Below are 26,865 nucleotides of genomic sequence, written 5' to 3' on the forward strand. Positions count from 1 at the left end.
ATCCGTGAACCAGAAAAAAATCTGTGATATATATTTAGATATGCTTACATTTAAAATCCGCGATGGAGTGAAGCCGTGAAAGTCGAAGTGCGATATAGCGAGGGATCACTGTATCTCTAATCTAACCTCCAAACTATAATCTAGTATACTTTCCAATTTCACACATGAAAACATTGCTAAAAACTCCATCCTTTCAAACACAAATTGTTTAAAGAACATTTAATCACATTCTAAAAAAGGCAACCATGTAATTCTTGTAGGCTTTTACAAAACCATGACAGTTTTCTTTTTGTCTTTGCTGACTATTATACTGAAACATTACTGGTTTTAAAATAACAGATGAGGGCAGCACATCTCAAACAACATATACAGCAATAAGTATATACTGTCACACATGAGTGTTTAGGAAACAACTAAAGGTTCCGGTCCTGATGACATCACTTCCATTACTGGCCTTTAAAGCCACCATCTTGTCGATAATAGAGCAGTTCTGTTTTGGACTCTGTTGTGTAAACATATCTGAGCTTTGGCATCAGTTTTGCAGCCAGGAAAAATTATACGGGTGGCTGCCCCAAACCTTTGCAATGTCTTATGGTAGTTCGTCCTATAGTGGCATAGTCGGCAGGATGATAAAAGCCCAGAAGAAAACGGGACAGGACCTGAATCATGACCAGGTGGGAGAGTACCGGGGGCCTGAGTGGGGGTTTCACCTCTGAGTTCAGAAAGAACCAGTGCAGACTCTGCTCCCTTTAACTAATTTCAGGCCACATAAATAGTGAGAATGTCGATGAGACACACAGATGTGGGCTGGTCTCTATGGGGGAAGCGACAGGGACTTATTATGCTCTCTCGGAGAAGAAAGCTGCCCTCCCCACAGGGACCAAGGCCCCAGAGAAAAGTGGGGATTCCCCAGACCAGCAGGTGAAGTCACTGCGAACATGGAGGCTAGATCCTGAGCGGTCTACCCAAGAGCAGCTTGATGCTCTATGGGAAACGGTGGCCAAGTGGTTAAAGCCCTCTGAGTGCTCCACCTATCAAATAGTAAAAAAGGTAGTCTGTTTTATAGTAATCAGCAATCTTCCCGACCATTTCAAACAGCCGGTCTGGGGAAACTTTTCCAATGTGAATGAGCTCATTGAGCTCATAGAAACTAGGGCTGCCTCACAATTTGGGAGAGAAGAACGGTCCTTTAGCGGACGCTGTGGAAATTACGTCTCTCCTTCTCTTCCACCTCACAAACCGGAGTTTGCACCAGATTCCCCGATTCCACAGGCACGGCCTTCCCTTAGGAGCAAGGCGGAGTGTAAGTGTAGAGAGGGGGGGCGGATTGTGTGCACTTTCAAACCCCTTGACAATGACTCATATGGGAAAGGTCATTGTTAAAGGATTTAAAGTGGAAGCCCTTGTTGATTCCGGCAGCAACATTTCAATTGTTGAATGCCGGTATGTAATACCACGACAGTGGAAAAAAAAAAACAAAAGACCAGTACAACCTGTATACATGGGGATATCCGGTTCTATAAAACCACCCGATGTTTCATCAGCCAGGAAGGATCAGTTAAGAAAATCACCATAGCGGTCCTCCCAAATCCACCTTTCGCTGTGATTCTCGGGCGGGACTGGTTTGATAGTAAAAGCGATGAAGTACTGACCCCTCCTAAACTGAATCTGAGCCTAGAGACAGAGGGCAATTCTCTCTCTGCAGGCTGAGTACATGGTGTGGAGAAAACCTGCGACAGAGATATGGAGGGCCAAGAGGAGGATGGGGAGCTTCCTGTGCCTTCTCAGATCGTTGTGTCATCTGTCCGCGTCTCGGCAGAGCGGGATGACGCTCCGCCCCTTGAGGTCAGACCAGATCCTCTCTCAGAGTTAAGCTTCCAATTCACACAAACACCGGCCTTGTTTAAAAGGGAACAATGGAATGATGATTCCCTTAAATTTGCTAAGAATGCAGTCACCCTAATCAACAGCCAACACACCCACCAGCCCATGTCACAGGTGCCCCACTTTGTTATGAAAAATGATTTATTATATCGGGTCAGTGAACACGGGGTTTGGGGTTGTGTGGAAACTGTTGCTAATCTCATAGACTTTCCGGCGGCAGGTTTGTGAGTTAGCGCACGCCCATCTCCTAGGAAGCCACCTGGGTACTGAGAAAACAGAGCGTATCAAGCTCCGATTTTATTGGCCGGGAATTAACAAGGGGGTTCGCCGCTTCTGTTTCTCTTGTCCTGAGTGTCAGCTGCAGCAAATTCCTAGGAGGAACCATGCTCCTCTTGTTCCCCTTCCCTTAATAGATGTCCCTTTCAAAAGAATAGGGGTCGATATAGTGGGACTCCTGGAACCCTTGGCCCGAGGACATAAGTACATATCAGTCTTTGTGGATTATGCGACCCCGATATCCAGAAGCAGTTCCATTGCACTCAGCTAATGCTAAAGCCATCGCAAGGGAACTGGTGGGGGTCTTTGCGCGAGGTGGCATTCCTAAAGAAGTCCTTACGGACCAAGGGACGCTAAGTTACTTAAAATAAAGCACTTAAAGACTGCAGGTGTACCATTCTGAAACTGATGGTCTAGTATAAAGGTTTAATCAGACTCTCAGACAGATGCTTCGCAAGGTGGTCTGTGGGGACGGAAGAAATTGGGATCAACTCCTCCCCCTCGTACTCTTTGCTTACAGGGAGTCCCACAAGCCTCGACGACAACCCCGGGGCATACTGGACATTTTAAAATAAGGTTGGGAAGGAGAGGCTCTTCCCTCGATTAATATTTTGGAATATATTGCACAGTTAGGTGATAGATTTGAGAAAATTCGACCTATATTAAAAAGTCACATGGAAGAGGCTCAAGCAGCACAGGCCTGCTATTATGACAGAGGCACGACGCTCCGGGAGTTCCAACCGGGGGATCGGGCCATGGTGTGGGTCAAGTTCTCGCTCGTTCATCAGAAGGGTTCTCCCCACACCAATGCCGATGCTCTCTCGTGCATTCACGACCTCTTGGTGCAGGATGCCTGACCCCACGGGTCTGGGCTGAGGAGGGGGCCCTGTCACACACAAGTGTTTAGGAGACAACTAAAGGGTTTGAATACATGTAATTCCACACCGGACCAGGGGGTGGCGAAGTGTACTAATTCTCTCTCTCTTGATCTCTTGCAGACCATTCTAGGGAAGTCCCGCCTGGCTCTGGGGCAGCCAACGATGTCACTTCTGGTTCCGGTCCTGATGACATTACTTCCTTTACTGGCCTTTAAAGCCGCCATCTTGTAGATAATAGAGCAGTTCTGTTCTGGACTCTGTTGTATGAACATGTCTAAACTTTGGCATCAGTTTTGCAGCCGTGAAAAATTAATACGGGTGGCTGCCCAAAACCTTTGCAATGTCTTATGGTAGTTCTTCCTAAAACACATTGAAATTGTTAGTTTTTTTGTATGTATGAGATTTGAAGAGAGCAAAATAGGCTGTGTATGATCATGCTGTGGTGTACTGCAAAAAAAAAAAAAAAAAATTTTGAACAGGACGGATCAAGGGGACAAAAAATGTGTAAAAGAGTGGTAGCTCAAATCAGGCATGAAAATTGTAGGTAGTTGTAATTTTAAGACTGACTTCTTCAAAATGATTTTGTCCCTCGTAAGCATGTTTCTCCCAAAGCAAACCCTAATGATAATGTAGACAGGCAAGGAAAAGGACCAAAATGGAAAGGCTTACAGGATATTACTACAGTATTACCACCACAGGTTACATCAAAAACTATATAAAGTAGGTTAAAAAGAATGAAAATATGAACATCTCATAATATTAAGGCTACAAGTAAATAGAAAAGATTCAGAAAGTAGTTCGAGCCATTCACTTATTTCACATGTTGCTATATCCCAGCCTTGTGTGAAAAATATTTAAACTAACTTTCCCCCATATCAAGCAACACTTGTTTCCGTAGAATTACAAAGCAAAAACAGGACTTTAGAGAGATTTTCACAATTTGCAAGCCTTTCTGAAATGTGTTTTCACTTTATCATTATGGGTTATTGAGTACAGACTAAGGAGCAAAAATGGCAAAATTATCCATTTAAAAATCTATTTAAAATTAAATCCAACACAAAGTGGGCAGAAAGTGAAAGAGCCAGAATACTTTCTGAATCCACTGTATTCTCTTTAATCACAGAATCAAAATATGAGTGAGAGATATCTGTAATGTGCTTCTTGATACAGTAAATCCTTGCTATCCTCAGATTCCACACCTATGGATTTGCCCGATATTATAAAAGTGTAACCTGTTTTGCAACACTCATGGTCTAATCATTTGTTTTCAAGAAGGTCCTTGTGGTGGGCAAGGGGCAGGGAATGGAGATGGGGTGTTGTAGTCATAGCAATTCACAGAAAAGAAAACAATTCAGAAAGGCTATAGCACATGAGTGACACTTGAAATTGAGCAATAACAAGTCTTTAATGCTGTTAGATGTCCGGAGCTGCACACATGGTATAATGAATGGATCAACATAGGTCTACCTGGCACCGAGAGGCATGGGTTAACCATTGAACTCCATTCGTGATGGGAACTGGAGCTTGTAATTGTTCCCCATTAACAAAGTTATGTGTGGGTCATAAGCTCACACTAAGTCCTTGCACTTTGCAAACACAGCCCATCGCTACTACTGACTGACTGATTGGACCGGTTTACTGAGGTTCTTGGATCAGATCCCACTGCACAAGTTTCCTGTAGGTGAAATAGTAGAAGAATCATTACCGAGCCTCCAGGGATAAGAACAAAAGGCCAGAGTGTCCCTACCCTATTTCCCCATACCTAGACCACCTCCCAAAACAGGGATCCTGAGAGAAGCTAACCCATTTTCCCCAAGGATCAACGCTTCAGAATTTGTGTTTTAAACTGTATATACAAGGAATGTCACAATAACCAATACCGGTACCACTTAGGTATAGAAATTCCTAAAAAAAAATAATGGTACTAACTTTAACAATATTAGTAGTACCAAGTGAATGATTGTAGTGAACTCATGCGTGATTGCACGTAGACAAATAATTATGTTAACACACAATAATACATAAGAAAAACATGAGTAAAAACTACATATAAAAATGTCTCAGAGACTGTTCTATGTATGAGAATTCCCACACCTCTAGTTTTCGTTGTAAAGCTAGAATGGAATATTTGGCAAGTCCAGTCCTTTTGCAGCCGGAACTGATCATTGCTTAGTAAGTGGGTCTCCTGTAAAAATACTATTTTAGCGTTTAAACCTGTTAGGTGAGAGAATACTTTCTCTCTCTTTAATTCATGATTCAGGCCTTTAACATTCCAGCTCACAAAGTTAACCATCCCATCATACAGACATTGATTCTGAATTTTTGATGTCATTTTATAGTCTTAACTGGAAGTGAGACAGCTTTAACCTTAATTTCCTATTTCCCAAAGAGTTATTGGCATGCTGCCTATTGTTACGTTGGTAGTTATAATTATAAGGATTAAAAGGACAGATTAGGTATAGCCTGCTCTCTCTCCAACACCCACCCATTTTGCTCCCCCCATGTGAGGCTGGACCCCACTTCATAAAGTCCCTGTCCTCTGACATACCTAGAGACAGAGCATGGCAAAACAAGCCCCCACGCAGTGGCGTTTTAGGACTAAAAAGTAGAGATATCTATTGCCAATATAGTCTAAATACTATATGCCTGCCTAAAATATAATCACTAACAAACTATAAGCATAAAATATAATCTTTAGCCATCTTAAAGTATTAAGATAATAAACCCAGGGAATCGTGTTAGAAAGTGGTCCAGGATAAGGATAATAAGTCTTAATGCAATAAAAACAATAACAGTAAACTAAGGGTATGATGTTAAACAGTCTCCTTTAGGGCAGTTTAAAAAAAAAAAAAAAAAGTTAATTTCTTCCACACACACACACGTCTATAACTCTAATTAAAACATAAACAGAAAGCGTCCGAGTAATGAAAAGGATGTACAGTGCATCCGGAAAGTATTCACAGCACATCACTTTTTCCACATTTTGTTATGTTACAGCCTTATTCCACAATGGATTAAATTTATTTTTTTCCTCAAAATTCTACACACAACACCCCATAATGACAACGTGAAAAAAGTTTGAGATTTTTGCAAGTTTATTAAAAATAAAAAAAAAAAATTGAGAAAGCACATGTACATAAGTATTCACAGCCTTTGCCATGAAGCTCAAAATTGAGCTCAAGTGCATCCCGTTTCCCTGATCATCCTTGAGATGTTTCTCCAGCTTAATTGGAGTCCACCTGTGGTAAATTCAGTTGATTGGACATGATTTTGAAATGCACACACCTGTCTATATAAGTTTCCACAGTTGACAGTTCATGTCAGAGCACAAACCAAGCATGAAGTCAAAGGAATTGTATGTACACATACTTAAAATAATTGACTTGTTACAATTAATTGCCTATAGATAATAACAGTCTAGTTAAATCTAATTTGAGATTTGTATAAAGAAAATAAAGTCCGAATGCTCACAGAAAATTCTCTGAAAACAGTGTCACCATAGATAACCAAGAAGTTTACTTGCTCCAGAGATACTGCTGACTAAAGTTTTGTTTTCCTTTCCTGTATCGCATATTAGCCACATATGAACAAAAATATCAAACAATATACAGGTAGTCCCCAAGTTACGGACATCTGACCTACGACTTACTAATGGGTCCGCAGCTGTGACACATGTGCCTCAGTAACTGCCGCTTCGTCATCTTTGGCCTGGGGACGCTGCAAGCGGTGACTGGATGGAGGCAGGAGGGGGACGATTTCGCTAATCGCACAGTGTAGTGTCCCTCGGGCGGCTCCCGATGGCAAGCGGTGACCCGTGGTCCATAGTCAACCGGGGACACAGCTATCGCTCATGTGCAGGACGGAGGTTTGATGGGGCAGTTTGCTGCCTGCTGATAACGCCGCCGCTGCTACTGCTCCTGACTGGACGCAGGGTGGATGGAGTGGAGGGAGGTATTACACTGCCCGCCCACCACACACGACTGGCCTGTTTGTTCTCGGTGATCCGGTTATTTTTTTTTAAACGGTTCAGCGGATATGAGAAATGCACGAGCTGGGACTTGACTTTTACAAACCAATTCTTCAATCCCTCTTTGAATTTCAAGTGATGCATCAACAAATGAACAATAGGCAGGATTGGGAGGAGCAATGGGTGCATTATCAAAGGGTGAAAGGTGCGATACCACTTGCGTGGCACTTATAAACTGTTACATGGGAGGGGTAATGAGCAGTGCAATTCAAATGTGTTGTGAAGGCACCCAAGCACCACAGAGCAAACTTAGGTTCCAATGATGTTACCCTCAGTTTATCAATGATTATCACTGTCTGTGGATTACTCACCGTTTTTGCTTATTCTCTGTGTACAGTAACCCTTTAATCAAAACATATTATTGTAGGCGAAAACTGAAAGCCTGCAGTTGTTTGCCGTTTTTGCCGTTGTTTAACAGCTGATACAGGTATTCTGCAGCTGTTACAGTGCACAAACTTGGTTTCATACACAAATGCAATATATTGCGCACAATTACCTTTACACAATTTGTACAGTTAGTATATGATGCATAAAATCTCAGACTTAGGTCTGATCACCAAAATACCTCATTATATACTGTTGATGCAAATATGCCAAAATCCAAAACTATTTATAATCCAAAACACTTTGAGTCCAAGGCATATCTGATTGAGGATGCTCAACCTGTACTGCTCCCTGAAAAATGAATGATGTTTAAAGCTTTTTATATTATTACAATCCATTGATGTATTGTATTTAACACACAAAATCAAATCATTCCAATTTGATACAAGTGTTTCGTTAATTATTGTCACTTAAAACAATAAAATTAAACAATTGAATTAATTAAAATTAATAATTGATTTAATTTAATTAATACACATTTTAAAAAATGACACAAAATAAAAATTAAATTATTGTCACTTAAAATAGACATATTTTAGTGAAAATTAACATCTTATGTGCCTTTCTGTTTCCACTGGCTGAAAGGAAACATTTGATAAAGAAAGATATATTAGGTTAACAGAGGGCTACAACCTACAGCCACAGCAATGGATGCTAGGTGAGAAACAGCCCTAGACACAGTGCCAGTCCATCTCCAAGTCCATTCATGCACATATTGACACAGGGGTTTGACAACTGTGAAAATATGCAAATTCCACACAGACAGTATGTTGGTGGGAGAATTGAACCCACATTCATGAATAGAGCAAAAATATACTTTTAACGTAATACTCAATGGATAAAATGCACTTTACAGCAAGACAAAAATAATTGTAATTATAAACTAAACTTCAATTCATTTAAATATTTGTATTCAGTTTAAGGCATTTATCTACTGTACATATCCTGTACATTTTGGCAATCAATATCTTGTATCATAAAGCAACAACGGTTTTGACTGCTTTGATTATTCCCATGTATGCACGTACTTTATCAGTACGCCACACTGAGGAGAGAGTATTTATTTAATTATTCATTCTATCATAACATAGTGATATCACAAGCAGTTATATGCTTAAATTGAATATACTTTTTTTTCTGAATAGTAAGAATGGCTACTTATAATCTCAAAATTTTTAATGACCTTCAGTTTTGTTTTTTGTTTTAATTTAAAGCACTATTTTGTCCAACAGATTAATAAGATTACTCATGAGGTACTCATTAAATTTCAGGATATTCATGGTTAGCACTTTGTATAACACATGATATATCGCATTTTAACTTCTGCACAGAGCATTTCATAATCACTACATGACACTAGTGGTGCAACGGATCACTGTTGATCCGTGATTCGAACCGATTCCTGTCCACGGTTCGGTACGCACGTGATCCGAAGATTCGAGAAAAAAAAAGTTCCACTGTATTGTGCGCGTGTCTCTCGCGCACTGAACTGCAATTAAACTTCTCTCACGTACTATCTCTCTTGCGCACTAATTCATCATCTCTCACGCATTTTTGCTTGACTTTTGTCCGGTTTGCCGCTTCATACGCGTGATCATGCACAGCGGTAGCAGTTTTAGCAGAGGAGATCGACAAACCTCCAGCATCACAGTTTTAATCAATAATGTAACTTTCACTGTAGCGTCAATATGCAGCACCAACAGGAGCAGACACATCTCCTCCTCAAAAGAAGTCGGCAATCGCGGAGCTTTTTGGCGAGACCTTTGCACGGAAGGACATGGTCAGCAAGGCTTTTGCTGACACCAAAGAGGAGGTGGTATCCTATGAGGCAGCAAGTGGCATTCCAGTCGATGGTGATCCACTGACTTGGTGGAAAAGCAACGAATGTAAATACCCTCACCTTGCCACAATGGCAAGACACCATCTTGCTGTGCCTGGCACTTCAGTGCCTAGTGAGAGAGCGTTCTCAACAGTGGGGGACATAGTTACAGCAAAGAGATCTACACTTTCCCCAGAAAATGTAGACATCCTCATGTTTTTCAAAAAAAAAAAAAAATTAAAATTATAAGCTCAGGTCTGCTTTGCTTTCTTTCTTCTTTTTTGATGATGTGCACATAAGCTAGTTTTTATTTCTCTCTCCATGTTTAAAGTAAGAAGCAATGATGCCTTAAATTGTATTTAAAGTTGTTTTTTATTGTGTCCACATTACAGGAAAGAGTTATCATGCCCTATATTGCACCTTAATTTGTATTTATATAATTGAGTGGAATGAGTCTTGAGTTGAATGTTTTTTAATGGGCAAAAAATACTTAACTAAATAAATGGAGAGTTAAATTTGTCTTTTTTTTTTTTTTTTTGCTGATCCGAAAATTGATCTGATCCGTGACTTAAAACTGTGATCCGATCTGTGAGTTGTTTTTTTTAAATTTACTCCAAGGGTCCAAAGTTTTCAGTGTCTTCAATTTTATAGCTGTAGACAAATCTGAGTTGAGCCAATTTACTGCACAGTTCCAACCAGCATATACATGCTAGTATACCTCTATGGCCAGCATATTAATGAACAACTAGCACTGTGCAATCACTGCAGCTGTGTATACATATGTCAAGTTGCTATTTAAATTCCCAATAGATGACAATAATTTAAAAAAATAAATATTTCACCTAGAACCGAAAATGATGGCATTTATCAAATATATCTTGATTGTTCTAGCTTTCCACCTGTCAGATGACCTTAAATGTTAACTGAAAACTGAGGTTATCAATCTATAGCACTTAATATTACATTCTCATTCGATGCCTATGCAGCCACTCTTTAAGCATTTCTCAACTGAAGTATTACAGTTCTCTTTTCAAGTGTCTTATCAAGTGAAGTCTGTGCAGATTACAACAGAACTAATAAAGAAAGATGCTGGCACAATATGGATAATGCCAAACTGTTATAATTAAATGGACTTCATTATTTTCATACAGCTAGCAAGCATACTGTAAGAAAAAGAACTTGCATGCACACAAAACAACAAATTAAAAAAAATATAATTTCATAATATTGTGAGCTGGGGGCTGATCGCACCCCTAGAGATTAACGTGTAAAATCTGGAATGGTTTGCGCCAGCCTGGTATTCTAACCTAATTTACTGGTCCCATACGCTCCTCAATAATGGCAGGGCCCTGCCATTTAGCTAGAAATTTGTTCGGGTCAGACGGAACCAGTACCAAAACACAATCACCAGGTTTGAATTCACAGAGCTTACAGCGCCTATCGTAAAGACGTTTGAGTTTCCTGCTCACGTTGTTGATGCTCCACAGCAATAGAAGAAACCTTAGAAATTCTATCTTGCAACGAAACTACCCGATCTGCAAAGCTCGGTCCAAGAGCTGTTGTCTCGTTTTCTATCCTTTCCTCTCGTACAACATCCAGGATGCCTTGTGGGCGCCTGCCAAATAACTCGAACAGACTCAAGCCAGTGGACGCCTGCGGCAATTCCCGCACCACGAACATAACAAAAGGCAGGACAGAGTCCCCGGATGTAGGATCATTATGAGCAACTCGCCTCATCATCTGTTTTAAGGTCTTGTTAAATTGTTCAGTCAAACCATTCGTCTGTGGATGGTAAACGGTGGTACTCAATTTCTTAATACCAAAACTGTCACACAATTGTTTCATCATGTGAGAAGTAAAAGGTGTGCCCTGATCAGTTAAAATTTCTCTAGGCATGCCAATATGAGTAAAAATCTCGCACAGAGCTTTGGCTACAGTGAAGGAATTGGCCTTTTTCAAAGCAGCCACCTCTGGATATTGTGTTGCATAGTCAACCAACACCAGCATATATTGATATCCATTTTTAGTCTTAGGCAAAGGGCCTACAATATCTTATCCCACCCGCTGAAAGGCGGCTTCCAAAATAGGCATAGGACAAAGGGGAGCCCGAGGAGGCTTATAAGCGGAGACGATCTAGCAGTCAGGACATAAAGTACAGAACTGTTCAAAATCTTTTCCCATATTCAGCCAATAAAATCGTTTTGATAACCAATCTCTGGTGTTATCAGCCCCCAGGTGCCATCCCAAGATGTGAGAGTGGGCCTGCTGCCAAAAGAATTTCCCTATGTACTTCAGGTATAACTAGCTGTTCAATAAATTCCCCCATTAAATCATCTGAAATCACCGAAAAGGCAGCCGTCTTTTTCCAGAAAGTGTGGGGTTTTCAAGCCCCCGGATTCACGCTCTTGGTAATAGGAGTCATTAGCAGAGCAAGCCTGTTTAAATGCATATTCTAATGAGCTATCAGCATGCTGCAAGCGCACGAAATCCGACTGCTTGCCAGTGCTCGGTTTGTGTTTGGAGGCATTTGCAATCTGAGAGGATGTAGAAGGGCCTCCCTGCCACTCTGGGAAATTGGTGGTGGTGGGTTTGGTTTGGGTGTCTTCCTCAGTCTCGCTGGAGAGATCGGGTTCAATATCTAATTGGGGCTCTAGATTTTCCCCAACAACCACCAGTTCTTCTTCTTCTTCCCCCCCACTAAGCTTAACAGGGGACTCAACGACTGGTGCCCGACATTCAGTAATTAGTCTAGGAAAAAAGGGCATTCCTTCTGCCTATCAGTAATGGCCAGGGGCAGGAGTCCAAAACAGCAGACCAAACTTTAAAGTGACGACCCTTATAAGTCAAAGGAAGAAGCAATGTCTGATAGTCTTTAACATCCCCATGTACACAGTGCATCTTTACAGTCTCAGTGTTACTAAAGCATCTGTTGTAAAGACAGTCCCATCTGACAACACAAAGGTCACTGCCTGAGTCCAATAATGCCGAGATCTCGTGGACCCCCCAGCTTCACGACGAGTATGTCCAGGGCGCTCTCTCGTAGGTTGTAAAACAGCATACGGAGCACCAAATTCACTGCTTTTTCTCCAAGTGGTCTGAGAACCTTCTAAGCGTTTGGCCACAATCGGTAATGATTCAACATTATGACAAAGAAACTCATCTCGGAGAACTGCAGGTATCCTGGCCAGTACTATATTCATGACAACTTTTTCCACAACTCGCTTCATCTCGTCTCCTTCAAACCAGCAATGTACCTTATGAATCAAATCTTGAATTTGCGCATGGATGGAACCGTCCATGTTCAGCCTCCAGTCATTACGTGCAAAACCTTTAGCCACAAAGGTCGTAGTCTTACATAAAAGAACCTGCCACTTCAGGAAATCATAATCGCCGAGCTTATCACAAGGCACATTCCATAAGAAAAGTAAGGCATCCCCAGACAAAAAAGGGGTGATAACGGCCCAGTTTCGTTTATCCTGTCCCAACAAAGTTACCACTTGCTCAAAAGCTAAAAGAAACATCTCTGGGTCATTGGAATGACCCATCTTCATTGGCACATTCTTAGAATTTTCAGGAATAGGAGGAACCAGATCATCCTCCGGATCATGAGGAAGCGGGACATTCTGAGCAATATGAAATAATTCCTCGGCATTCATCTGTACAACCACTCCTGGTACCACTTGTCATGCTTGGGTAACAGATTTGCCCAGAAACGCTGGAGGCTGGAGACAGGAACTTTATTCAAACACCACAAATGAACATTTGTCTCTTTTTCAAAAGTTTAAACATACTCTCCATGACAAGACAGAGATGACAGAGAGATAGAGAAAGAAGCAAAACAATCAATTCCAAAACTGACAGGTGCTGTACATGCTTTTAAGTATGCGGCGTACCACGCAAGAGGTTTGTCACGCAACAGAGCGTAAATAAGGTAAGGAGAATTGTGAAGGTAGTTTGTCAACGTTTTCAGGGGTTTTCCCAGGAGCCTCTGTAATCTCTAGGGGTGCAATCAGCCCCCAAGCTCACAATATAAAAAGGAAATTCTTCAAGTTACATACATTTTTATGAGTTCTCTACAGAAAAAACAAAATCAACAAAGTTTCTGGGATTATTATTGAAGACTCTAAAGATGTACTGTATACATTGTTTCAAATGTTTGCCTGCAATACATAGTAAATCAACATAATACACAATTTTTGTAAAATCTACTATGAAAAAGTATATATAGTTACTGACCACAGCTATAAAGTAACAACTCAGTGTTTTTTGATTATTTTATGAGCATGTTAAAATAAATGTAACTGGTAAATTAGTTTTTTTTTGTTCCCTCTAACTTTGTGTTTCATAATGAAGTACAGGTCTTCACATGAAGAATGTCTATTGACGTTTCATTTGCCGAGCTCAAAAAGATAAAGTGTTTCTTCAGAATCTAATGCAAATTCACAGGTGAAGAATGAACTACAGACTTTTTGCTTTATAAGCCCAGTGTTTGGTCATTTGGCCACACACACGGTATTAAAATGTTTCATATACAGCATTATCCTACAATGGAAATGCTGTTTTTTGTTTAGTCACCAACGATTTTAAGCTTTTTAGTGACTAAAGAATGTGGAGAGAAATAATCTGTTGAAAATCCAGATTTATGACAAATTAATTCACTATTCATATAATCTACTGTGTACGTAACTGAAAGTCAACCAACTTTGATATTGGTTGAGTTCTAGTTTTTCATCTACTAGAGCCAAATTATGGTACTATACTTTTTTTTTTCCCCCTAACTTTGTGATTTGTTCCTTGCCTTTTTGCATTATGGTTTGCTTTCTTGGATAAAAGCATCTCCTTAAAAATAAATACTAATTATTATGAATACAGTATTACAATAAAAGTAATCAAGGGGAAAATACCAGTATTTATTTTACAGATTGCTTGCATTATTGTAGCATATAATATGACACTCAACACTGAATAAAAATAAAACACATGTTAAGGAAGAACATACTAATATAACACAATCCATATATTTCAGGAACAGAGTAGTAAAGTGCCTACAAACAAAAGTACATACAGCGTCATAAAGCATTTTTGTTTCACTCGTAGGATCGCAAGACTATGACTGGTAACAATCCTCATTCTGTTACCAATTCAACACTTGTGATATAAAGTCATGTATGCCTTCTCATTGTTGTTAAATACAATCTGAATGCAATAGATTCTTGAAAAATCTGAAGCATTTTACAATCAGAAGAAAAGAAGCTAAATCCCCTTCTACTTCTATAAAAAGACAAACAAGGTATATAAAGATGTTCTATTAAAATAAAGTGGTACTAAGAAACTTGCTCACTAAATCTGTTACATTATTTTTAGATGCTTTGTAGTCTCTCAGAAATTCCTAAAGCTACTTGTATAAATATAAAGTTAAAAAAACTAAACTCTGGAAAAAATGGAACGAAAAACAATAATAATAATACAATAATGTGAAAAATTTAATGTCAAGATCAGCAACCTGTACAGGTTTCTCGGTGACCAAAAATGAAAATTATCATATTTTAAACACTAATGAGCTTTTAATTATAATTATTCAAATAAAACACTGTCAACGCAACTGATTAATTTATATACAACAGTAAGAAAATTAATATGGATTAAAACAAAGGGAAGATTATCTTTAAAACACAACAATGAACATAATAAACCAAGGGAATTAATACCTAACAAAGCTCGCTAATTTCAAACACATACTGTAGTTAGTTATAATTATATTAAAAATGGATTTATATTGACAAATCTGATTTTAATAGTTCAGAAATAAGAAAAACTATTATTGTGAATTATTGACAAAGATTGAAAAATAATTTAAATTAAACCAGAAGCCTCAGAAATCAAACCCTTCACCTTCAAATTAAGGTGAAAATTTCCTGAAAAGTATTTTAGCAAGTAAGACACCCAGAATATGAACATTACAAAGAAAGATTATTAGCATTCCAAACAAAAGGAGGAAAAAAAAAAAAACCACATAGAGAAGGCAATTGAATCCATTTTTAATTTTCATCCTCTGATATAAGGATTTGTCTCAACACAGCAAAAAGTTATATTATCTATTAATTTACTTATGTTTTCATGTATAGGACATTCTAAACTTATATTTATTGAAAGGACTATTCACTCAAAATGAGGGTTCCAAACTGGTTTTTACTTCTAATTGGATTGAATCTAAATCAATATTTCTGCATCTGCTCTGTTAACCATACAAGAAATGCATCCACAATACTTGAAACTTAGAAATACTGTTTTACTTTGAGATGTTCCCTTTTTTGACCTGTGGTGTTTCAGACTTTAATCTATACTACATATATGGCTAGTTTTCTCCTGAGAATTTGTGTCACTTAATAATGTAGGCATTACAGTATTTCTGCCTTATGATAAAAAAACCCTGAAGAACATCCAATGTACAAGACATCTCAGATAGGACTATATCAAGTAGATTTTATGTAAACAAAGAACTGTATTGAGCTTTTGTAAATGGTTAATTTTCTCACTCTTGTCCATACTATTGTTAATTGACTAACTTAAATCATATTTACATAACATTTAAACAAGATGCAAACAACCTACATATTTTATTATGCATTAATTTATTATTCTTCTTTCTGTACTTTCATGGTAAAAACAGATGTGACATACATGTTGATTTCTAGTTTTTTAGTTTTTTTTCCGACCTTACAGATATCGGACCTGATCACTGGACTAATTTTTTGAGACTTGCAATAAAATGCTGCATATAAGGACACTATACTTCTAATTATATACCTATGTTTTATATAGTATGGATTTATTTAATTTTCTTTCTTTTTTTGGATCTATTACTGAATTTATTAAAAGCATAATACATTCCATACAATCAATTTAAACATAAAAAAACTAAATTCAAATCAACCCCAACCCATGAGAAAGACAGGAAGTCCAACAGCCAGAACAAAACTGTTAACAGTAGTAAAGAGAGAAAGGAGTCTTTTCCCCAATATAAATGCTTATTCTAAAATGTTATTGATTACTGTATATATTTACGTATATAAGTTGGGTTGTGAAACCCGAAAAATCAATCATAAAATCAGACTCCGACTTATACGCCCGTTCCAAAATGCAACATTTTTTTTTTTATTATTTTTTACATCTTCTTGCCTCCTCCAATCTCGCATCAGCTTCTCAGACACATCAAATTTTGTTGCAGCAGTGCAGTTACCAATTTCCTTTGCTACTTCAATGACATTTAATTTAAAACCAGCTTCATATTTTCTTCTGATCGAACGCTCCATTATAGATATGGGATGCTCTTTCGATAAAGGTGTATGAGGGTGTGAGATACAAAAAACACAAATCAGTGCAAACGTTGTTTCGGAATAGCTTGGGTATTACCTTGTGGTAATGTACGAGAGAGAGAGAGAGAGAGAGAGAGAGGTTAGGAGCACAAGCTGATACAGCGCATTGCTGCACCCACATAGAAAAAAAGGCAGTGTGCTCTGTGGCTACACTCTCAGGGCGGTGTTAGTATATCATAATCTCTTATACCAATAGTGTGATTTTTCCGCATTCAACTTGTACGACCAACATTATAAAATGCCAAAAATTATACGGTAAAATGAAGTCTCAACTTATATGCAAGTATATACGGTAGTTCCTGGCAGATTTTTAATAAGTGAGAATTTGATTTTTTACAATTTCAAATAGTATATACCATCAGTTACCCACTGACTTAACAGAGGTGGGTTAGGTTTCTTCTAGTTGAGCCAGGTAAGTCTATGTGCTAGTAGTAAAGTAAAGACAATTACAGTTTGTTTTTTTCCTTCTCCACTTTAAGTCAATCTGGGAGTACACCAAACACAGTTATTAATGGGTTAGGAGTGATTGTGACACCAAGAATGTCTGATAGGCATTTAAATTTTTTTGTTCAGAAAGATATTAATTTGTAACATGCCCAAAACATGTAGCCCAGTGAAGCTGGAGCTCAATTGCAACGTTCCCAAGTTGGATCTTGCCCTGAAAACATTTTGGACAATTTTAAACGAGATAGATGTGTTTGATAAAAGATTTTAAGTTGAATAATTGAATGTTTTGCACATAAGGAGCTAGAGTGAATTATGTGTGTGGCTGCCTTCCACTCAGTTTCTAAAATGCTGAGTAAGAGATCCTTTTCCCACTGTACTCTGGGATCTTTAAAAGGGAGGAACTTTAAAATGGTTTTATATATTATAGAAATACTGTCTGAGTCCCCAAGGCTGATCAATATCTCTTCAGGAATGGAAATACATGGGAGGTGAGGAAAATTGGGTAGATTTCATTTAGCAAAGTTTCTAATTTGGAGAAATTGTGCTGATGGAAGATTCAGTTTGGAGTGTAATTGTTCATAGGATGCAAAGACATTATTTATATAAAAATCTCTAAATGATTTAATCCCATATTTTTTCCAAACATTAAAAACTGTGCAAGTTCAAGAGTAGGGGAAAGACTTGGTTATTATGTAAAGGTGCACAGATAAAATATTCTCTATCCATAATTATCTTATGCATTTTTTGATGCTAAATTTAAGTCGGAATAGTATTTTGAATTCTGAAGAAGCCAAAAGGATTTTTATTATGATGTAATATAAAAATCTAATTAAATGTTAGTGATTTTAAGTAATTTTAAATAATAAAATAATCTGCATTCTGAAAAGGTTTTGCTATAACAATTAACAGTTGTATGGACATAATCATTTAACATGACAGTTTATGACATGCTTAATTTACTTCTGCTGCTATTTTTAAAACTACAGAGTCTGCTTTCAAAAGTTTAATAAGATAAAATGTATTCTGTGCAATTTCCAAAGTTTGTTTATAAATTGCCTCTGGATTTCAGTCAGGGAGAGCAAACATTACCATTTAAAAATGCATTTTCTAGTGTAATTATTTCTATGTATTTATATAAGCACAAAAGACTAATTTATTTTACGTGTGTTTGCACAATACTGAAATTACTAGAATTGCTGTCTGCTAATTCAAGTTGTATGCGATTAGGCATAAGGATTTGAAAATGGAGGTCTACTGTTCTCCTGGACTTAATTCTCTGTAATGCCTGAGAAAGATGATTCTGTATTAACAAATTTTGAGTTAACATTTTTTCAGGTGGAGCAAAATGTAAACTTGGTTCCGCTGGTGCAACTGAAATTGGATAGGTGTTGAAGTAGGCTAGATGAAACCCATGGAACCCTGTAGGCTGAAAAAATGATCCAACAACTGAGTACTGTGATCAGAGTTTACAAAGTTACACAGTAGGCCTGCAACTAATGATTATTTTGGTAGTCGACTAATCGTTCAATGTCCCTCCCTCCCCACTCCTGTAGCCTCACTGTCTCTGGGATTCAGCCGCTGCACTAACCCCCAAGACAGTCCAACAACATCCAGAGCCTTGAGGAACTCCGAGCATATCTCATCCACACCCGGGGCCCTGCCACCAAGGAGTTTTTTGACAACCTCGGTGACCTCAGTCCCAGAGATGGGGGAGCCCACCTCCAAGTCCCCATGCTCTGCTTCCTCATTAGAAGGCATGTTAGTGGGATTGAGGAGGTCTTCGAAGTACTCCCCCCACCGACCCACAATGTCCTGAGTCGAAATCAGCAGTGCACCAACCCCCATATACAGTGTTGACAATTCACTGCTTCCCCCTCTTGAGACGCCGGATGGTGGACCAGAATCTCCTCAAAGCTGTCCGAAAGTCATTCTCCGTGGCCTCCACAAACTCCTCCCATGCCCGAGTTTTTGCCTCAGCAACCACCAAAGCCACATTCTGCTTGGCCTGCCGGTACCTATTAGCTGCCTCCAGAGTCCCACAGGACAAATGGGTCCTGTAGGACTCCTTCAGCTTGAAGGCATCCCTCATCGCTGGTGTCCACCAACGGGTTTGGGGATTGCTGCAACAAAAGGCACGGACCACTTTATAGCCACAGCTCCGGTCAGCTGCCTCAACAATAGAGGCACGGAACATGGCCCATTCGGATTCAATGTCCCCCCCACCTCCCTCAGGAAGTGGCTGAAGTTCTGCCGGAGGTGGGAATTGAAGCTACTTCTGACAGGGGACTCTGCCAGATGTTCCGAGCAGACCCTCACAATACATTTGGGCATACCAGGCCTGACCGACATCTTCCCCCACCATCAAAGCCAACTCACCACCAGGTGGTGATCAGTTGACAGCTCTGCCCCTCTCTTCACCAGAGTGTCCAAGACATGTGTTCGCAAGTCCGACATGACCACAAAGTCAATCATCGAACTGAGGCCTAGGGTGTCCTGGTGCCAAGTGCACATATTGTATGAACACCCCTATTCTTGAACATGATGTTTGTTATGGACAATCCTTGATGAGCACAGAAGTCCAAAACCAAAACACTACTCGGGTTCAGATCGGGGGGACCCATTCCTTCCAATCACGCCCTTCCAGGTCTCACTGTCATTGCCCACATTAGCACTGAAGTCTCCCAGCAGAACGAGGGAGTCCCCAGAAGGTATACCCTCTAGCACCCCCTCCAGGGACTCCAAAAAGGGTGGGTACTCCAGGCTGTTGTTCAGCGCATACGCACAAACAACAGATAGGACCCGTACCTCACCTGAAGGCGGAGGGAGGCTACCCTCTCGTCCACCGGGGTAAACCCCAATGAACAGGCTCCAAGTCAGGGGACAATAAGTATACCCACATCCAAGACAGAAAATGTCTTACTGGTATTTCTGAATGGATGAATAGTAATTTTCTCAAACTAAATAAAGAGAAAACTGAAATTTTAGTAATTGGCAAAAATGGATTCAATGAGGTTATCAGAAATAAACTTGATTAGGATTAAGACGGAAGTAAAAAACTTAGGGGTAACTGTTGACTGTAATCTGAATTTTAAATCGCATATTCATCAGACCACTAGGACAGCATTTTTTCACTTAAGAAACATAGCAAAAGTTAGACCTCTTATATCATTGAAAGATGCTGAGAAATTAATTCACGCTTTTGTTTTCAGTCGACTAGATTACTGTAACGCACTCCTCTCAGGACCACCCAAAAAAGGCATAAATCACTTGCAACGAGTGCAGAATGCAGCTGCTAGAATCCTAACTAGGAAAAGAAAATCTGAGCACATTTCTCCAGTTTTTATGTCACTACACTGGTTGCCTGTGTCATTCAGGATTGACTTTAAAATACTGCTTATGGTTTATAAAGCCTTAAATAATCTCGCTCCATCTTATATATCGGAATGCCTGACGCGTTATATTCCAAATCGTAACCTTAGATCTTCAAATGAGTGTCTCCTTAGAATTCCAAAACCTAAACTTAAAAGAAGTGGTGAGGCGGCCTTCTGCGGTTATGCACCCAAAATCTGCAATAGCCTGCCAATAGGAATTCGCCAGGCAAATACAGTACAGCACTTTAAAACACTGCTGAAACACATTACTTTAACATGGCCTTTTTATAACTTCACTTTAACTTAATACTGATACTCTGTATGTTCAATTCATCATAATAACTATTCATAGTGGCTCCAAAATCCGTACTGACCCCTACTCTCTCTTCTGTTTCTTTTTCCGGTTTCTTTGTGGTGGTGGCGCAAGCACCTACTCAAAGCATCATGATGCACCAACATTGATGGACTGAAAGCCAGAAGTCTACGTGACCATCATCATCAAGTCCTTCCATGAAAACCCTAAATACAAAGAGGACTGTTTGATTTATGATAGGTAGATTGCCCAGAGGGGACTGGGCGGTCTCTTGGTCTGGAATCCCTACAGATTTTAATTTTTTTTCTCCAGCCTTTGGAGTTTTTTTTTTTTTTGTTTTTTCTGTCCACCCTGGCCATCGGACCTTACTCTTATTCTATGTTAATTAATATTGACTTATGTTTATTTTTTATTGTGTCTTCTATTTTTCTATTCTTCATTTTGTAAAGCACTTTGACCAACATTTTTTTGTATGAAAATGTGCTATATAAATAAATGTTGATTGATTGATTGATTGACCCGCTCGGCGCCTTTCACCAGGGGCAACTCCAGAATGATAAGAGAGTCCAGCCCCTCTCAAGGAGATTGGTTCCAGAGTCCAAGCTGTGCATCAAGGTCAGCCGGACTATATCTAGCCGGAACCTCTTGACCTCGCACTCAGGCTCCTTCCCCTTCAGAGGGGTGACATTCCACATCCCAACAGCCAGCTTCTGTAGCCGAGGATCGGACCGCCAAGGTCCCCAGTTTCGGCCACCACCCAACTCACACTGCACCCGACCTCCTTGGCCCTTCCCATAGGTGATGAGCCCATGGGAAGGGGGACCCACGTTGCCTCTTCGGACTGTGCCCGGCCAAGCCCCATGGGTGCAGGCCCAGACACCATGCGCTTGCCATCGAGCCCAACCTCCAGGCCTGGCTCCAGAGGGGGGGCTCCAGTGACCCGTGTCCGGGCAAGGGAACACACCGTCCAAAATTTTTATTCTTCATAAGAGGTTTGATAAAACAAAGCTTCTGGAACAAACCATCTTAAATCAGATTAAACAAATATGAATATGATCTTTGGTTCAAGTTGCTCCCAATCAAAGTACACACATTTGAGCATCTCTGTGTTTGAAAATGATGTTCATTATGAACAATCCATGACTAGTATAGATTTCCAAAAACAATAACCCAGTCAGGATTAGATGAGGCAAGCCATTCGTACGAGTCACAGCCTTTCAGGTATTTCTGTTATTGCCTAGAAATGTCTCTAAGTTACAATACAGAGTCAGTAGATATTTCTGTGAAAATGCCAAACGCTCTACATGACTGTTTGGCCCATACATATAGTCAACAAAATTTTGCTCTCTGCACTTCAGACTTTCCTTGAGCAAACCATTCATCTATCTGAAGAAACTCCAGTTATAAGGCACCTTGCCTGGGCTTGCTAGCATCACGATACATGGGATTTTACCTGGCATTCCTCTCTGTATTTATCAGTAATTACCAATACCAATTATAAATATTTCCCTAAAACATCTGTATCAATATAAAAGTATGTCCTTTTTGAAACTGGAAAAAATCAAACTCTCACATAGAGGATCTATGCAGAACTTTTTCAAAACCTGGCAGGATCTAAGCAATAACATTTTAGAATAAGCTTCTAAAGCACTGAGGAAGCATATTCTCTCCCCTTTCCCCCCCCCACCCCCCTTTGTCATTATTCACTTATTAATTCATCTACTTAATTATTTTTACTAGCTTTAAGTTTTAATCTGCTGGCTTACCTCTCTTTTTCAGAGGGGAATTGATTTGTTTTCAATCTTATGTTTGTAAAAATTGATTTGTATGGAATGTTGTATGATTTTAATACAATCAAACTAAAAAAAGTATGTACTATTATTCTGTGAAAGTGCAACACACACAATGGTGAACCAGTAACCATTATATTTTTTTTTTTTTTTTTTTACTTTACACACATCTCTCAGTCACAACCTAATTTGCAATTTGATTTGTGTACAGTATTAATAAAAAGTCACAAGCTGTAAAGCCTTCTCTCTGAAAAATACAGAATTCAGGGCACTCTACCAGAACAGGGCAACTGGACAGCACATGTACCGGATAGTCAGGATTTTCCACCCACACTACCTATCAGACTAAAAGGACACTTTATAGTTTCCTCTGTTGTCCAGAAGTACTTTATCTGAGGAAGATGCACATTCTCCAAAGCTAAATTAAGATCTGGCAGAGAGCAAAGGCCCCACTTTGTTATCTGGAGGGATTCTGACCCAAGCTCCATCAAAAAAACATATTTAGCCTACACCAAAGAGACAACAACTTAGTGAAACCTTAGACCCAAGCTTAATATCTACCACTACTTATATGATACAAAAAAAATAAATTAAATGGCATTAATTCTTCAAACACAAATTCAGCGACCCGTTAATATTGTTTAACCAGTTTTTTTTCTAGTTTAGTTTTTTCTCAAGCCTGAATCTAGCTGACCAGCAGTGGGTGCAATGTAAGTGTTCCTCTTGGACATCCTGCCACAAAATGCAAACAATTAAAACCCCACCCGCTGGGGCAATATGATGTTACAGTTTAGCCTGTCAGGATTTGTTTAAACATTAATAGATATCTGGAGTATCCAGATGAAACCCATAGATATGGACAGAATGTAAAAACATACAAGTATAATACAATATTCATATTCAATTGTATAATACAATATTCATATATTTGTATTGGCAGAGTGGTGGCTCTGAGGCTAGGAATCTGTACCTTGCCAGTTTGAATCCAATAAATGCAATCCAATCCCTTACTTTCAAAGATCCAAGAGGACACTGGGAAAAAGACCTCTCAATTAATATATCAGAAAAGGAGTGGAAAGTAGCAATGCAGAGAATTCACTCGAGCGCCATATGCGCAAAGCATACAATTATACAACTCAGAATTATATAATCGAGCACATCTGTCTCGATTAAAACTCTCCAAAATGTTTCCAGGGCATGATCCAACCTGCGAACGTTGCAACCAAGCCCCAGCCTCACTGGGTCACATGTTCTGGGCCTGCACCAAATTAACATTATTCTGGACAAAAATTTTTAATTACCTTTCAGACAGCCTTGGACTCCTAACCCATTAACAGCTGTGTTTGGGGTTCTTCCAGAGGGTCTTAAAGTGGAGAAAGACAAACAAATTGTGATTGAATTCACTACACTCTTGGCACGCAGACTTATTCTGATAAACTGGAAGAACCCAAACTCTCCTCTTTTAAGTCAGTGGGAAACCGATGTGTTATATTATTTGAAGTTGGAAAAAATCAAATACTCAGTTAGAGGATCCGTACAGACTTTTTTTAAAACATGGCAGGATCTAATCAGTAATATTTTAAAATAAGTTCATAAAGCACAGGGAATTTATTAATTTCGGTATGTTTACAAGCCTTTAATTTAACGCCGTTTGGCTGGCTCTCTCTCTCTCTCTCAGGGATGGGGATCGATCTGTTCTTAACTTAATTTTTCTTTTTGTAAAAACTTTATTGCTTTGTATGGATTGTAATAAAATTAATAAAAATAAAAATAAAAAAAAATGAATCCAATAAATGTCTAGTGAGATGCTAAACAAACAATTGGCATTCTAAATATATAATGTATAATTTTTCTATAGTTTTCATAATGTTTCTGGATTTTTATTTGGAGAATCTGAATAACGGAACCTATGTTCAGACATCTTAAGAAACTGGAGAGTTTTCTCAATGCTTTTGTCTGACTGAGGTGCAGACACTGGACACTGAACACTGAACATAGAAATATTTCTGTTTTCCACAAGTCATTTCAGTAACCAATTAAATAACAAACATGTCTTGCAATTATTAACCTAATTTCTGCAATTTTATTTTAAGAGCAATTATGCATCCTAAAATTGTTGTAGCAGGACTGTAGTTTTTTTGTTTTTGTTTTTTTTTAATCAGAGGGTAATTGGTTTGGTTTATAGTAGCTATTATACTGTAATTCTATATAAAACTGACATCCAAGTCTCAGTTATTTGTACTGCCTTGCATTTTCTGACAGTGTCAATCACTGAACAATGTAGAAATTTCTAGAGTTTTGCTGGTATTTTCATCATGCCTTATATAATAACAGTACTGATTTTTCCTAAGATAACCGTCATGTATTTTTGGGTCTTTCAAGTCAAAGGGTTTGTGATGAGGATAGAACGAAATGTCCAAGAAGTGGCTTCTGGTAAAAATGTGAAAAACATGCCCTATAAAATAACCATTAGGTTCAGTTCACTTAATATGATAAATCTGGAAAAATCCCAAAGTCAGCAAAAATTACTAATCCAACCTAGTCTAAAACTGAAGTTTACCATGAAAAATGTGATACTCCTCAAATGTTTCTAAACACTCTTTGCATTAATACTATAATATAATGGTATGTTTTAGGTCAGAATTAAACAATTCAATGGGGAATTTTGTTGAAAAGCAAAGCAAGTTTTACAATAACAGCCATGTTAAGGTGACACACTATCAGGAATGAAGAACCATCTTATAATAAAAGAAACACATACGCAAGCAGAACACATTCTGTATGACGAGCAGCTAGCAGTACTGAAGCAAGCATCTCTCTGAAGATTAGTGCTATGGAACAACTATAATTCTCACCAAAATTTTAGAAAAATGATAATCAAGAAACTCATTTAGTCCAACCTGCTAGGAAGCTACAACCAACTCAGAGAAGTGGTACAAGAAGAATACAAACATACAACCTTTTCTATTATTTATATTAATAAGGCTAATCAGAAATACTCAATATTTATAAGGGATAAAACTGTTTTCACAGTTTATAAACAATAAAGGGTATAATGAAGCCAACATGTACTTTTCTTCCAGAATCTCTAAATAAAAATAATTGCTAACCTATAACATAAGAACATTTTACAAAGATGCTAATAATCTAGCTTTGCCAATATCTTTTTCTATATACTTTATAAAAGCAAACAAAGTCTCCACCACAACAATCTTATACAGTAAGATGCTGAAGATTTAAATAGCTCTTTATATGTAAAAGTTCTTCCTGAAATCTAATTTAATTCCCTGTGGTGTCCTAGACTGCATGATTTACTACTAAAACCATTCAATACTCTTATATTGTTTTAACATAATTATTGCAAGCCAGGCAACAGAAAACAAAAATCCTTAAAGCACATTTTAATTTTCATTTTAAGAACATAAACAGGCTGTGGAGAGGCACACATGTCCTGTAACTCATACATCAAAAGTTCCACTTTTCAATAGCTGTCAATCTGACATGCTGACATCAGAATAAGGCAATTTACTGAGCTGACTCAAACATATTTAACTTCATGTAATCATTAAATGAATACAAACATAATAGATAAACAAAAATCATTATGGTTTCCATTAGGAAAAAAAAAAAACACACAAAATCAGGTTCAGACCTACAGCAATTATATTTCTGTCCTTTTTAAAATTGTGAGACCGCTAAGCCATAATAAAAGCAGGCCTGAGTTTCTCAGTGCAACAGAAGATCTATGAAGCAAGTACATTAAAAAAAATAAGGAGGTCAGCAGACTTTGCATGTGACCTACAGTGGTTTGGATTATGGCCTATAAGCCTATTAGTCTAAAGTTAGACACAGAGACCACCCTGTATCTATCACACCAGGCCAAGATTATCCAGGCATCAAGCCTCAGTCGGCCAGCTAGAACTGCAGATCCATCTTGGCCATCTGTACTGTCAACTGGCAGACAAAGACTGCTACTGTGTTAGGTGTAAGCAATGACAGTTGAACCATCCCCCACAAGTAAAAGCGACTTATGATGGGTGTGCTCTAGCAAAATGGCTTAGAGAACTGCATCTGGTGCATTCTGATTAATTACATTAATTGACCCACGCAAATAATACATGTAAGACTTTAAAAAATAAGAACTTTAAGTGTGTCCTTGCTAAACCTACCATTTATGTAACCACAAGAGACAAGGAGAACCATGTGAGTGATATCACACATTAGACAATGAACTTTTCTGCATTGTTGTGTTTAATAATCATTTTTCAGACTGCACAAATTTATATAAAAACATAAGGAT

General features: G+C 38.6%; 1 protein-coding gene across 4 annotated transcripts in view; it reads right to left on the reverse strand.

Annotated features, from left to right (window-relative positions):
* Window positions 1-26,865, reverse strand: part of ehbp1 (EH domain binding protein 1) — a 387,620-nt gene that overhangs the window by 195,295 nt on the left and 165,460 nt on the right. The window lies entirely within an intron of this gene.

The sequence above is a fragment of the Polypterus senegalus genome, chromosome 16, assembly GCF_016835505.1.
Source record: "Polypterus senegalus isolate Bchr_013 chromosome 16, ASM1683550v1, whole genome shotgun sequence".
In the NCBI taxonomy this organism is placed as follows: Eukaryota; Metazoa; Chordata; class Cladistia; order Polypteriformes; family Polypteridae; genus Polypterus; species Polypterus senegalus.